The following is a 16,480-nucleotide window of genomic DNA, read 5'->3' on the forward strand; positions in this document are numbered from 1 at the left end:
CTAGACCGTACTCTATAAAATCCTGTGTATTCCTTGGCAATCTATCCCCTTTCTTTATGATATTTTTTTTCCTGTCTACCTTATGTCATACAATGCAAGCATTTACTTCATTGCTCTTTACTTTATCCATTGTAACATATTGTCTAAATAAGTAGGTACCTCACCCACATTGTTCACTTCTATGTTTTCACAAAGGTATGTATTTCTGTAGCAACAAATGTTAAGAAAATGAGAACTTATTTAATAAAAAGTATGGTCAGGAGAATAGAACTATGTAAATAATAGTACATTTAAATTTCTGTATTAAAAATACTGAGTAAATATCTAATACTAACATCTGAAATTGTATATATTAACAATAAATTACTCACACCAACATGGGTCTGTAATTTAAGATGAAATAAAATCTTGGAAATAAAAGAATAGGAAAATAACATTTTTAATACATAGTGGAGAAAGCAGTATCTAAAGTTACAGTTACATCCTACATATAAATGAACTCTATCGTGTTCATTTTAAAAAAATGAGATCATTAGTTGAATACAAAAGAATGTGTTCTGCATCCTGAGAGAAATGTATATATTTTCAGATATACATCTAATCACAAAACATGAAAGTATTGTGTTAGAGATAATTGTGAAATTAGATTGCAATATGCATAAAAACTATTCCTTACTACTTAGGATGCAGATAAACTTCAATGTTTAAAAACAATGAGAGGAATGCAATATGATTGACTGATAGATTTGACTACACATAATTTATAAACTTTCATACAACCCCACAGATATATCTATAAACACATACAATAATTAAATGGCATACAGCAAACTTGGTGGGAAATGCAAACATTATGAAATAATGTAATGAAAGAAACAGATTTCACAATACGAAAGCAAACTATTTGCAAAGACAATTGCATATACAAAGGAAATAGCTAACTAAGGCAAAATATATTTAGCCCCCCAGGTAATTAAATAATTGCAAAGAAATAGTCTTTGGTATACACTTCTGTGTATATTAAACATAGTTTTTCTGGCAATGTAAACCTAGGCGGCGATACTGTGAAATATATCTCAAGAACTGCCATTGCAATATAGTATATACTTCCTTGGGGCTGGATCATCCTCATAAACAGGGAACATGTTCAAATACAGCCCATCTGTAAAAGCTTCACTGCCCACGCCTCCAAATCTGATGCTTTGTTTTCCTATTCCCCTAAACTGCAAAATTTCTCAGAATGTTCTAACTTTACTGGAACCACTTTATGCTTCCCATTCCTTCTTCATTCTCATCCAACTGGAATTGCATTCCCATCACTTAATTCTCAACAATGGTCCTTGTATTACTGACTCCTCAGACACTTCTCCTTTTAAAATATTAATATTAAACTTACCAATTTAAAATGTGGCTATTTCTCAGCTCTGAATTAGGCTGGCTATGCTCTCAGGTGACTTTATGTAAAGTCATCCATTTACATTCTCTTGGAATTTTTCCTTAATTTTCTATAGGGCTGTCAAGCTCATCTGGATGGAGTCTCTGAGTGGAAGGTCTTAATGTAGAATTACCATTCCTCTTTGGATGACTGATGATTTTAAGACTGAAGCTCTGTCTTCAGGCAGAATAGCAGGAAGAAGTGAAGCATAGGTACTCGAGTCCAGTGGAGAAATTTACAACTCTCTCTGTCTCCTTATTAGTCACTGTTTCCATGGTTACTCCCACCACTGAGCACATCATTATCCTTCGGGACACAGATATGGACAGAAGAAAAATTTTTTTCTACTGAGTCTCTGTTCCCAGGAGATCAGGGCAGAAAGGTGAATCCGTGTTTCATTAATCCTTCTCCATGTTCCTGTTTTCTAGAGGTCTAACTGCATTGCACCTTATCATAATCTCTAGTTAACTGTGTCCCCAAATCTAAGATTGAGGAACTTCTTTGAGTAGATCTCATGGGCGAGCAAAATATTTTTTTGGTGGGAACATCTCCTAAGTTCTCTAGAAAGTTGCTATTCTCCTTTTGGCAAGGGAGAGGGCTGTGTTCCTTTGCTATAAATACATGGGTCCCATAATCCTTGGCTTAATGAGGCTTTTGACAGTTCAACTAGGAAACTTATGCTTGGAATACTTATTAAAATTTGTCATTCAGTGCTCCATTTAAAAATGTTAAAGATGTATTTAGATCTTTTTACTCACTGTGCAGTGAGCTTAAATTAAACTCTTTATATAGATTGTCTTCATATTTTTTTCACAAAAGTTTATCATCTGATATCTATACTATTACATGGCAAGAATACACAGAAGAATTATACAAAAAAGATCTTCATGACACAGGTGACCATAATGGTCTGATCACTTGGACTAGAGCCAGACATCTTAGAATGTGAAGCCAAGTAGGCCTTAGGAAGCATCACTATGAACAAAGCTAGCGGAGGTGATGGAATTCCAGTTGAGCTATTTCAAATCCTAAAAGATGATGCTGTGAAAGTGCTATACTCAATATGCCAGCAAATTTGGAAAACTCAGCAGTGGCCACAGGACTGGAAAAGTCAGTTTTCATTCCAATCCCAAAGAAAGGCAATGCCAAAGAATGCTCAAAATACTGCATAATTGCACTTATCTCACACATTAGCAAAGTAATGCTCAAAATTCTCCAAGCCGGGCTTCAACAGTACATGAACTGTGAACTTCCAGTTGTTCCAGCTGGCTTTAGAAAAGACAGAGGAACCAGAGATCAAATTTCCAACATCCATTGGATCATCAAGAAAGCAAGAGAGTTCCAGAAAATCATCTATTTCTGCTTTATTGACTACGCCAAAGCCTTTGACTGTGTGGATCACAACAAACTGTGAAAAACTTTTCAAGAGATGGGAACACCAGGCCATCTGACCTGCCTCTTGAGAAATCTGTATGCAGATCAGGAAGCAACAGTTAGAACTGGACATGGAACAGTAGACTGGTTCCAAATTGGGAAAGGAGTATGTCAAGGCTATATATTGTCACCCTGCTTATTTAACTTATATGCAGAGTACATCATTCAAAATGCCAGGCTGGATGAATCACAAACTGGAATCAAGATTGCTGAGAGAAATATCAATAACCTCAGATATGCAAATGACACCACCCTTATGGCAGAAAGCGAAGAACTAAAGAGCTTGTTGATGAAGGTGAAAGAGGAGAGTGAAAAAGTTGACTTAAAGCTCAACATTCAGAAACCTAAGATCATGGCATGTGGTCCCATCACTTCATGGCAAATAGACAGGGAAACAATGGAAACAGTGAGAGACTTTATTTTGGGGGGCTCCAAAATCACTACAGATGGTAATTGCAGCCATGAAATTAAAAGACACTTGCTCCTTGGAAGAAAAGTTATGGCCAACCTAGACAGCATATTGAAAAGCAGAGACAACAGTTTGCCAACAAAGGTCTGTCTAGCCAAAGCTATGGTTTTTCCAGTAGTCATGTATGGATGTGAGAGTTGGACTATAAAGAAAGCTGAGCGCAGAAGTATTGATTTTTTTGAACTGTGGTGTTGGAGAAGACTCTTGAGAGTCCCTTGGACTGCAAGGAGATCCAACCAGTCCATCCTAAAGGAGATCAGTCCTGGGTGTTCATCGGAAGGACTGATGCTGAAGCTGAAACTCCAATACTTTGGCCACCTGATGCGAAGAACTGACTCATTTGAAAAGACCCTGATGCTGGGAAAGATTGAAAGCAGGAGGAGAAGAGGACGAGGATGAGATGGTTGGGTGGCATCACCAACTCAATGGATGTGAGTTTAAGCAAGCTCCGGGAGTGAGGGAAGCCTGGCATGCTACAGTCCATTGGGTTGCAAAGAGTCGGACGTGACTGAGTGACTGAACTGAATTGATACTATTATGTACCTTATTCTACAGTTGCAGAAATGGGGCTTGGAAGGGGGAAGAGATCTGCCCAAAGTTATGAACTGAGTAAGGGATGAGCTTTGATTGCAACTCCATCCATGATTTTTCAGTTCTCATGCTCTTGGCCAGTGGGTCTCAGCCGGGCTGATTTTGCTTCTAAGGAGCACCCTCACTCTGGGGAGAGGCCGGGTGTCACAACTGGGGAGTGCTACTGCCACCTGGTGGGTGGGAGCCAGGGATGCTGCTAGTTCATTTCGGTTCAGGCCCTCAGTCATGTCCGACTCCTTGGACATGATTCCATACAAAATTTAGAATTGCTTTTTTTTATTTCTATGAACAGTGCTATTATAACTTTGATATGGATTGCATTGAAGCTATATATTCTTTGAGTAGTATGAATATTTAAACAATATTAATTCTTCTGATCATTGAACATATGACATTGTTCCATTTCTTTGAGCCTTCTTCAATATCTTTCATGAATGTCTCAAAGTTTTAAGAGTATATAAACTTCTGGATTAAAATGATTTCTAAGTGTATTTTCTTTGTTTTCTTAATTTATTTCTTAGATTGTTCATTGTTGGTGTATGCAAATACAACCAATTTCCACATATTGAATTTCTACCCTGCAACTTTATCAATTCTAATGATTTTTGAAGATACATTCAGGGTGTCCTGTATATAATACCATATCATCACAATCAGGGAAAATTTTACATCTTCATTTCCCAATATGCATGTCTTTATTTTATTGCTTAATTACCCTATGAATGTCAGTAATACGTTGAATAGGTGTAGTGGGAGTGGATATTCTTGTTTTATTTCTAATCATAAAGTAAAACCTTTCAATATTTCACTGTTCAGTATGATATTAGCTGTGGGCTTGTCATATATGGTCTTTTTAATGTTGAGGTACATTTTGTTGCTGTACTCACTTTGACAGAATTGTCAAGAAGGGATGCTGAATTTTGTCAAATATATATTAATGTTGCATATTACATTTATGGATTTGCTTATGTTAACCCATCCTTGTATAGAGATAAATCCCATGTGATCATGGCATATGATCATTTTAATGTGCTGTTGAATTCAGTTTAGCACTGTTGCATTTAGAATTTTATAGTGTATTTAATCAGGACATTGGCTTGTGGTTTTCTCTTGATTTTCTTCTTTAAATGTTAAAAATAGATTTATTGATAAGATAGATAAAGAAGGTTGGTAACTCCATGGATGGGTGGCCAGTTTTCTGCATCCACCCTGGAATGTGTCAAAGCCTGAGCCGAGTGGATGCTTCAGCCAAACTTCAAAGCTTGTCTGGAAGACACAGCAGAGGCTCAGACATGAAGCAGTGTCTAACTGGGGCCTTGGCACATATTATTGGTGCCTATATAGGCTTCACATCAGAAGCAACCCCAATCTCTGAATGCGACCAGACACCACAGACCACACCCTACCCATGCCAATATTCCACAGAGGTTCCACCTCTCTGGTTTTGCAACCCCACAGCATGGCAAGAAGAGTAGACCTGATGTGAGAGATATAGGAGGCGCATACCCAAAGATGCTTCTGAGCAGGGTATTTACCATTAGTGGTACTTACACAGACGGCACATCAGAACACTGGATCTCAGGCAGAGTTCATGTACCAGTGCAAGTCGATCGTCCCTCTTGCTCCAGCACTGCTCACCTCTGGGGACAATGTACTGGTTCTGGAAAGGATGGCATACACTTAAGGAGAACAGAGTCAGCTCGGAACTGACCCTCAGGGCTTCTCCTCCAGAAACTTGGAACCCAGCCCTGCCTTCTGTCCTATTAGACCAGTAGTGGCCACTAAGCAAAGAGAAGCCGTATCTCACACCTGTCTTCATCTCTAACGTCTTCACCTCCAGCTCCACCTCCTATCATAATGTTCACTACTGGAACAGCCTGAGGAAAGACATGAGTTGTGATAACATCAAATCCAGCTCTTTCACTAAAGCCAATGGGCACACAATAACTGTATATGGATACTCCCACAAAAGACCACTTCAAAACTGCAAGAAGTAACTGTGGAATATAATTTCATAAGGACAGAGAAAGTTAAGCAAAGTGAAAAGACAAGGAATTTAACTCAATTGCAACAGCAAGAGAATAGCCCTGAAAACAAAATATTAAAAAACCTAATGAAACAGAAATGAACAATTTACTGGATCAAGAAATCAATGCATTAGTAGTAAAACTGCTAACTAATTAAGGAAATAACTTATGAACACAGTGATAATTTTACATACAACTAGAAAATACTGGAAACGAAACTAGTCAGGACTGAAAAATACAATAAATAAAATTAACAACAACAACTATTAAATTAACTTTTCAGGTAAAAATGCATAAGTTATCTGGAATATAGACTAATGAAAATCAACCATTCAGCTAGCAAAGAGAAAAGTAAATTAAAAATGATACTAGCTTGAGGGATCTATGGGACTACATTAAGAATACCAACATATACATAATTTGGTGGTCCCGTGAGGAGATGTGAGAGAGGGAAGGGGGAAGGGGGTCAAACTGTACTAATATTTGATAAAATTATGACTGAAAACATTCCAAAGGTAAATAAGGAAGCAGATATTCAGATACTGGAATCAAAGAGAGTCCCAAAACAATGACAGCAACCAGACGGACACCAAGGTGTATCAATTGAAATGACAAAATTAAAGACATAGGTTTCTAAATACAAATATATATATAATTATTTGTATTTTTATATTTGTGTTTTTTATATTTGTGATATATATATATATATATATATATATATATATATATATATATCAGGCTTCCCTGGTGGCTCAGATGGTAAATATGTGTATATATTTTGCAGAAATGTTGCACACAAGAAGGGGGTGGTATGATATGTTTAATGTGTTAAGAGGGAAAAACCTGGAACTAAGACAATTTACTCAGCAAGATTATCATGTAGAATTGAAGAAGAGATAAAAAAAATTTCAAACAAGCAAAGACTAAAAGAGTTTATCAATAGTAAATCTACCCTAAAAATAAATGTAAAACTGAAAGCATTTCCTCTAAAATCAGGAACATGATAAGGATGTCCACATTTGCCACTGTTATGCAACATAGATTTGGAAGTCCTAGCCACAGCAATAAGAGAAACAAAAGAAATAAAAGGAATCCAAATTGGAAAAGAAGTAAAACTGTCACTGTTTGCAGATGACATGATACTATACATAAAAAATCCTAAAGATGCCACCAGAAAACCACTAGAGCTAATCTATGAATCTGGTAAAGTTGTAGAAAAAAAAAATAATACACAGAAATCTCTTGCATTGCTATACACTAAGAACAAAAGATTAGAAAGAGAAATTAAGGAGACAATCCCATTTACTATTGCAACAAAAAGAATAAAATACCTGGGAATAAACCTACCTATGGAGACAAAAGAACTGTACTCAGAAAACTATAAGATACTGATGAAAGAAATCAAAGACAACACAAACAGATATGCTATGTTCTTGGATTGGAAGAATTAGTATTGTGAACATGACTGTACTACCTAAAGCCATCTATATATTCAGTGCAATCCTTGTCAAATTACCAAATGGCATGTTTTCACAGAACTAGAAAAAAAATTGCAGTTTTTATGGAAAAACAAAATCAATCTTGAGAAAGAAAAACAGAGGTGGAGAAATCAGGCTCCCTAATTTCAGACCACTCTATAAAGCTACAGTAATCGAGACAGCATGTAACTGGCATACAAAAAGAAATATAGATCAACAGAACGGGAAAGTCTAGCGATAAACCCAGACATCTTTGGTCACTTAACCCATGACAAAGGGTGCAAGAATATGCAATAGAGAAAAGACAGTCTCTTCAAAAAGTGGTGCTGGGAAAACTGGACAGCTACTTGAAAAAGAATAAAATTAGAACACTCCCTAATACCATACAGAAAACTAAACTCAAAATAGAGGCATAATATGAAAACATTTATTATTAAGATGAGTTTTAACACTGCAATATCTAACTTATACAAAATAAAAGTAAACAAAACTGGGAGCAAATATCATAATTTACTCCTTGCCATTCTAGGCAATTATTTTGATATTTAAAGATGGTAGTCATGATTACTTTGTTTGTAAAGTTTATTTCGGATAATTATATTAAAATGCGATTGCATTGAGGTTCACATGCAGTAGGTAGGAGATTGGAAGACATATTTTTTTTGCATATGTTGTGACCCCGAATCACATGACAAAACAAATATTCAGGCTCTCTAGTGAACCTTTTATGATTGTGATGATATACACCATGAACAGCATGAAAAGGCAAAAAGATATGACACTGAAAGATGAAGCTCCCTACATCCCCAGATTTGTCAGTGTCCAATATGCTCCTGAAGAAGAGCAGAGAAATAGCTCCAAAAAGAATGAAGAGGCTGAGTCAAAGCAGAAATGACGTGCAGGTGTGGATGTGTCTGGTGGTGGAAGTAAAGTCCAATGCTGTAAAGAGAAAAACTGCATAAAAGCCTGGAATGCTAGGTGCATGAATCAAGATAAATTGGATGTGGTCAAACAGGAGATGGCAAGAGTGAACATCAACATTTTTAGGATTCAGTGAATTAAAATGGACAGGAATTGGAGAAATTAATTCAGATGACCATTATATCTACTATTGTGGGCAAGAATCCCTTAAAAGAAATGGAGTAGTCCTCATAGTCAACAAAAGAGTCCAAAATGCACTTCTTGGGAACAATCTCAAAACTGACAGAGTGATTTCAGTTCGTTTCCAAGGCAAACCATTCAATATCACAGTAATCCAAGTCTATGACCCAGCCACTAATGCTAAAGAAGTTGAAGGTGAACAGTGCTACAAGACCTTCTAGAACTAACATCAAAAAAAGATGTCCTTTTCATCAAACAGGACTGGAATGCAAACGTAGGATGTTAAGAGACAGAATGATTTCAGTTTGTTTCCAAGGCAAACCATTCAGTATCACAGTAATCCAAGTCTATGACCCAGCCACTAATGCTAAAGAAGTTGAAGGTGAACAGACCTACAAAACCTTCTAGAACTAACATCAAAAAAAGATGTCCTTTTCATCAAACAGGACTGGAATGCAAACGTAGGATGTTAAGAGACACTTGGAGTAACAAGCAAGTCTGGCCTTAGACTACAAAATGAAGCAGGGCAAAGGCTAACAGAGTTTTGCAAAGAGAAGAGCAAACACCCTCTTCCAACAGCACAAGAGACAAATTTACACATGGACATCACCAGATTGATTATATTCTTTGCAACCAAAGATGGAGAAGCTCTATACAGTGAGCAAAAATGAGACCAGGAACTGAATGGCTCAGATCATGAGCTCCTTATTGCAAAATTCAAACTTAAATTTAAGAAAGTAGGGAAAATCACTAGGCCATTCAGGTATGACCTAAATCAAATGACTTATGATTATACAGTGGATATGACAAATATATATTTGACAAATATATATTAAATGACAAATATATTCAAGGGATTAGATCTGATAGATAGAGTGCCTGAAGAACTGTGGACAGAGGTTCGAGACACTGTACAGGAGGCAGTGACCAAAACCACCCCCGAGAAAAAGAAATGCAACAAGGAAAATGGCTGTCTGATGACAGCTGTTACAGATAACTAAGAAGACAGGCAAAAGGCAAAGGGAAAAAAGGATGGTGCACTGGGAAGACCCAGAGGAATCGGGTGGAGAGGGAGATGGGAGGGGGGATCGGGATGGGGAATAAGTGTAAATCTATGGCTGATTCATATCAATGTATGACAAAACCCACTGAAATGTTGTGAAGTAATTAGCCTCCAACTAATAAAAAATTAAAAAAAAAAAAAGAAAATCTTAAAAAAAAAAATAAAAAAAAAAAAAAAAAGGAGAGATATACCAATCTGAATGCAGAGTTCCAAAGAATAGCAAGGAGAGATAAGAAAGGCTCCCTAAGTGAACAATGCAAAGAAATAGAGGAAAACAATAAAATGGAAAAAAACTAGATACCTCTTCAAGTTAATTAGAGATACCAAGGGAAAATTTCATGCAAAAGTGGGCAAAATAAAGGACAGAAACTGCTTGGATGTAACAGAAACTTAAGATATTAAGGAGAGATGGCAAGAATACTCGGAAGAACTGTATAGAAAAAGGTCTTAATGACACAGATAAACACTATGGTGTGGTCACACACTTACAGCCAGATATCCTGGAGTATGAAGTCAAGTGGGCCCTAGGAAGCATTACTAGGAACAAAGCTAGTGTGGGTAATGGAATTCCTGCTGAGCTATTTCAATTCTTAAAAGGTGATGTGGTTCAAGTGCTGCACTCAATATACCAGCAAATTTGGAAAACTCAACAGTGGCAACAGGACTGGAAAAGGTCAGTTTCCTTCCAATCTCAAAGAAGGGCAAGGTCAAAGAATGTTCAAATTACAACACAATTGAGTTCCTGTCACATGCTAGCAAGGTAATGCTCAAAATCCTTAAGCTAGGCTTCAACAATACTTGAGCCAAGATGTATGTACAAGCTGGATTTAGAACAGGCAAAAGGAACCAGATATCAAATTGTCAACATCCATTGGATCATAGAAAAAGCAAGAGAGTTCCAGATAAACTTCTGCTTCATTGACTATGCTAAAGCCTTTGACCGTGTGGATCACAACAAACTGTGGAAAATTCTTCAAGAGATGGGAATAAAAACCACTTTACCTGTCTCCTGAGAAACCTCTATGCAGGTCAAGAAGCAACAGTTAGAACCAGACATGAAACAACAGACTGGTTCCAAGTTGGAAAAAGAGTACGTCAAGGCTGTGTATTGTCACCCTGCTTATTTAATTTCTATGCAGGGTACATCATGCAAAATGCCAGGCTGGATGAAGCATAAGCTGGAATCAAGATTACTGGGAAAAATATCAATAACCTCAGATATGCAGATGAGACTGCCCTTACGGCAGAAAGCAAAGAGGAACTAAGGAGCCTCTTGATGAAGGTGAAGGTGGAGAGTGAAAAAGTTGGTTTAAAACTCAACACTCAAAAAACTAAGATCATGGCATCTGGTTTCATCACTTCATGACAATAGATGGGGAAAATATGGAAAGAGTGACAGACTTTATATTCTTGGGCTCCAAAATCACTGTATATGGGGTCTGCAAGCAGGAAATTAAAAGCTACTTGCTCCTGGGAGGAAAAGCTATGATGAAACTAGACAGGATGTTAAAAAGCAGAGACATCACTTTGCCTGCAAATGTCCATATAGTCAAAACTATGGTTTTTTCAGTAATCATATATGGATTTGAGAGTTGGTCCATAAAGAAGGCTGAGTGTCGAAGAATGGGTGCTTTTGAATTGTGGTGCTGGAGAAGATTCTTGAGAGTTCCATGGACAATAAGGAGATCAAACCAGTCAATCCTAAATGAAATCAACCTGAATATTCATTGAAAGGACTGATGTTGAAACTGAAACTCCAATACTCTGGCCACCTGATGCAAAGAGCTGACTTATTGGAAAAGACCCTGATGCTGGGAAAGACTGAAGGTAGGAAGAGAAGGGAGTGACAGGATGAGATGATTGGATGGCATCACCAACTCAGTGGACATGAATTTGTGCAAACTCTGGAAGATAGCGAAGGACAGAGAAGCTTGACATGCTGCAGTACGTGGGGTCACAAAGACACAGACTTGACTGAGCGATTGAATGACAAATACATATGTAGGTACATACAGACTTAACCCTTGAACAACACAAGGTTTAGGAAAACGGACTCTCTGCATAGTCAAAAACCCTCATGTAACTTTTGGTCATTTCTCTATATCCACTTATTCAGCCAAACCTATTAAAATAGTACAAACTTCCATAATTGTCATGTATGCTTTTATATGGGTAATGCAACTCATAGTTTTTCTTTTAGGAAAGCAAAAGAAAATTACTTGAGATAACATATGTTACTGAGAACTAATACTTTTAATAAATGAAGTTCTCATTAAAGAAATGGAATTTCCAAACGTTTCTAATCCAAAGTTAGGAAAATTCTGAAGCGTTATTCTTCAGTCACTTAGTCGTGTGACTTAGTTTTCTGCCTCTCATTTTCTGCCACTAGAGTGGTTGTGGTGTGACTTAGTTTTCTGCCTCTCATTTTCTGCCACTAGAGTGGTTGTGGTCGTGGTTGTTGTGGTTGCTGTTGTTGCCGTCCAGTCCCTCAGTCGTGTCTGACTCCTTGCGACTCCATGATCAGCAGCAGGTCAGGCTTCTCTGTCTTTCCATTGTATGGATTCTATCAAACTGATGTTAAGACCGGACCTTGGTCACTTTGGTCTGTTCATGCCTAAGAATCACTATGCAAAGAATGAAATTTTTGCAGCTGAGGTAATTGTTGTTACCAAAGGGAAATTGATCCAGATTCTGAAATAAACATGAGGAGGCCTACGTCTGCAATCAAGAGATTCCTGAGGACTTTCTTAGTATTAGCATGTCCTGTGACTAAAATCAATTGACATCTACAAGAAAACAATCCAAGCAGGACCACGAATGGTCAGACCCTCAGGAATAAAGTTTAGGGTTATCCAACCAGATGAAGAACCAGGACCAGCTGACAAGCTTGCTGAGGGTGAAGGGAATAGAAATGGGTAATAGAGATAAAGTAGTTATAAATACCAGTGAGAAAAGGTGACCACTGTATAAAACATGTATTTGGTTGTTATGAGTATTTCTTTTATTCTGTTTTGAATAAGTTAGAGTGCATTTATGATATACATGTATCTACTGATGTAGACCATTATCCTAAACATGGGGCCCTTCTTGTTGACTATCAGTGCATTTCGACAATTAAAAGTCCAAAGATGCAATAAATTGTCCCTCCTCTGCCATAGTTGTACCCACAAGACTTGGTCAATACAGCTTCGTGCCATCTCCACTCTCAAGGAGACTCTCAGTCCTTCAGGAAAGGTCCTTCAGATCCACTTTCTTCTCCTTGCTTTGGATTAGCCCAGGAACCTGGCATTCACTTTCCCTTTGGAGTGAAAGTGCTTCTTTACCAACCGCCCTTTAGCAAGCTACTGTCTTGGATATGGCTGGCTAAGTCAGGTAGGACCTGGGATGCTAGGAACTAGGGTGTCTCTTCAGCTGCTGACTATACTGAAAAGGCCTCCTTGGGAGAGTCCTGCCTGTTGTGTTTCTTATGATACAACCTTACAGGACAGTAAGGTCCTGTATGAGAACAGTGTGGAGTCAGTATTCACTTTGAACTTTGCCCCTAGGATTCCCCTAGAGAAATGACTGGTAAATGGAGACCTTTTGGGTAGAGGGGAGGACTCAGTCAAGTGAGCTGAGAATAGCTCATCCTCTCAGTAGAGTCTGTCCTTGTCCAGAGAATAAGAGCCCAGCTGGGTGATGCTGTGGATCTGTCTGCTCAGCTCATGGAACATCTGTTTTGTAGGCAGAAAGAATTGCTGGGAAGCTACCTATAGATGTAGAGGATGCCCACCCCTGTCTTCAAGCCATTTTCACTGACCTGGGTAAGGATATGTTGACCTTTGGGGATAAAGTCCACTTGGTACCTCTCCATCTTTGGTCACCATGCACATCATTTCCTGTGTTCCAGCATTGTTAAACAGTTTTCACTTTCTCCACCTAGTCATATAGTCTCAGCCTGGGATCTCTGAACATGCAGTCACTTCTGTCTGAATGTTTCTCCTTCTCTCCTTATTTCGGTAATTTCTGATCATCCTTCACATCTCCACTTACATGCCTCCTACTGCTCCTCCTCCAAGAACTCTTTCAGCCTGGGTCAGGGGCCTATTCTGGTTCTCACAATGCCCCAAGCTTGTCCCATTATAGCCTTCGTTACTTTATTTGTGACCATGTATTATTTGTCCCTGTTTCCTCCACATGCTGATTCCATGAGGTCAGAGAATGGGACAATCTAGTTCATCATAGTCCTGTCCAACTCCTAGCACATAGTACATTGCTGGCTCCATGTAAAAACCAAAGTTCTAATGAATGGATAAGCCAAATGTGGTACCTCCTCAAAGTGAAACGTTTCCAGACTTTCAAAGACAGAAATTCAGACACATGCCACAATACAGGTGAACCTTGAGGACAATATGCTAAATGAAATAGACCATTCACAAAATAACAAATACAGGATAATTTGACCTTCCAAAAATACTCAAGTATCTAGACACCAGTAGTTAAATGATGGTTTCCAATATATGGGGATAGATGGAAATGGACAGCTGTTGTTTAATGGACACAGAATTTCAGTTTTACACTTTCTAGAGATAGGTTGCAAAATAATATGAATATATTTAACACTACTCAACTTTACATTTAAAAATAATTCCATTCATAAGTTTTATGTGACATATTTTATCACAATCTAAAAATTCAGTTCAGTTCAGTCGCTCAGTCGTGTCCGACTCTTTGCGACCCCATGCACTACATCACGCCAGACCTCCCTGTCCATCACAAACTCCCGGAGTCCACCCAAAGCCATGTCCATTGAGTCAGTGATACCATACAACCATCTCATCCTCTGTTGGCCCCTGCTCCTCCTGCCCTCAATCTTTCCCAGCATCACGGTCTTTTCCAATGCGTCAGCTCTTCGCATCAGGTGGACAAAATACTGGAGTTTCAGCTTCAGCATCAGTCCTTCCAATGAACACCCAGGACTGATCTCCTTTAGGATGGACTGGTTGGATCTCCTTGCACTCCAAGGGACTCTCAAGGGTCTTCTCCAACACCACAGTTCAAAAGCATCAATTCTTCGGCACTCAAGTTTCTTTATAGTCCAACTCTCATATCCATACATGACTACTGGAAAAACCATAGCCTTGACTAGACGGACCTTTGTTGCTAAGTAATGTCTCTGCTTTTTAAAATGCTGTCTAGGTTGGTCATAACTTTTCTTCCAATGAGCAAGTGTCTTTTAATTTCATAGCTGAAGTCACCATCTGCAGTGATTTTAGAGCCCAGAAAAATAAAGTCTGACACTGTTTCCACCGTTTCCCCATCTATTTGCCATGAAGTGATGGGACCAGATACCATGATCTTAGTTTTCTGAATGTTGAGCTTTAAGCCAACTTTTTCACTCACCTCTTTCACTTTCATCAAGAGGCTCTTCAGTTCTTCTTCACTTTCTGCCATAAGGGTGGTGTCATTTGCATATCTGAGGTTATTGATATTTCTCCTGGCAATCTTGATTCCAGCTTGGGCTTCCTCCAGCCCAGCGTTTCTCATGATGTACTCTGCATAGAAGTTAAATAGGCAGGGTGACAATACACAGCCTTGACATACTCCTTTTCCTATTTGGAACCAGTCTGTTGTTCCATGTCTAGTTCTAACTATTGCTTCCTGACCTGCATATGGATTTCTCAAGAGGCAGCTCAGTTGGTCTTGTATTCCCATCTCCTTCAGAATTTTCCACAGTTTATTGTGATCCACCCAGTCAAAGGCTTTGGCATAGTCAATAAAGCAGAAATAGATGCTTTTCTGAAACTCTCTTGCTTTTTCGATGATCAAGCAGATGTTGACAATTTGATCTCTGGCTTCTCTGCCCTTTCTAAAACCAGCTTGAACACCTGGAAGTTCATGGCACAGTTCAGTTCATGTATTGCTGAAGCCTGGCTTGGAGAATTTTGAGCATTACTTTACTAGCATGTGAGATGAGTGCAATTGTGTAATAGTTTGAGCATTCTTTGGCATTGCCTTTCTTTGGGATTGGAATGAAAGGTGACCTTTTCCAGTCCTGTGGCCACTGCTGAGTTTTCCAAATTTGCTGGAAAATTGAGTGCAGCACTTTCACAGGATCATCTTTCAGGATTTGAAATAGCTCAACTGGAATTCCATCACCTCCCGCAGCTTTGTTCTTAGTGATGCTTCCTAAGGCCCACTTGACTTCACATTCTAGGATGTCTGGCTCTAGGTGAGTGATCACAATACTGAGGGGGTGAAAAAAGTTGTTCCAGAAACAAATTCATATATCCATAAAATTTGGTATATAGTGAAGTTACCAATTCAAGTAAGTTAGAAAAAGATGATTTAAAATGATGGAGAACCCATTTCAGTTTGCAAAAATTGACTACTGTATTCAGAAAAGAAATAAAATTAACCAAAATAAAATTGTAAACTATAAGATTTCAAATAAATCATGGGAAAGTCAAGTGTAGTGTAAATTATTTACCCAAGCATACTTTGACCCTTACTGCAAGTCTATAAACACAAACAGAAAAGACACAAGAAAGATAAATCTGAAATTTTCTTAGGTCTAAAAAGAGCTTTCTAAGGTACAGAATTGGCCTAAGTTACAAGGATATGCTTATTGTATACCTAATGATGAAGGAAATAGCTAGATTTAATAGCAAAAGCCTTGAAAACAGATAATAATTTGACACAGAACACTTATCTGTGAGTCTGGATGGCTGAGGGTAGTTTTACAAATATATTCTTAAAAACAGAGCGAATTCTTGAACAAATAGAAATAAGGCAATTTTGATGGTTCCTAATATCTGAATGAATAAACATATATTAATACTATTCTGTTTCTGACATTTTTGTTCAAAGACAAAATTGTGATAGAAACTTATGAGATAAAAC

The sequence above is a fragment of the Cervus canadensis genome, chromosome 4 (genome assembly GCF_019320065.1).
Source record: "Cervus canadensis isolate Bull #8, Minnesota chromosome 4, ASM1932006v1, whole genome shotgun sequence".
Classification (NCBI taxonomy): Eukaryota; Metazoa; Chordata; class Mammalia; order Artiodactyla; family Cervidae; genus Cervus; species Cervus canadensis.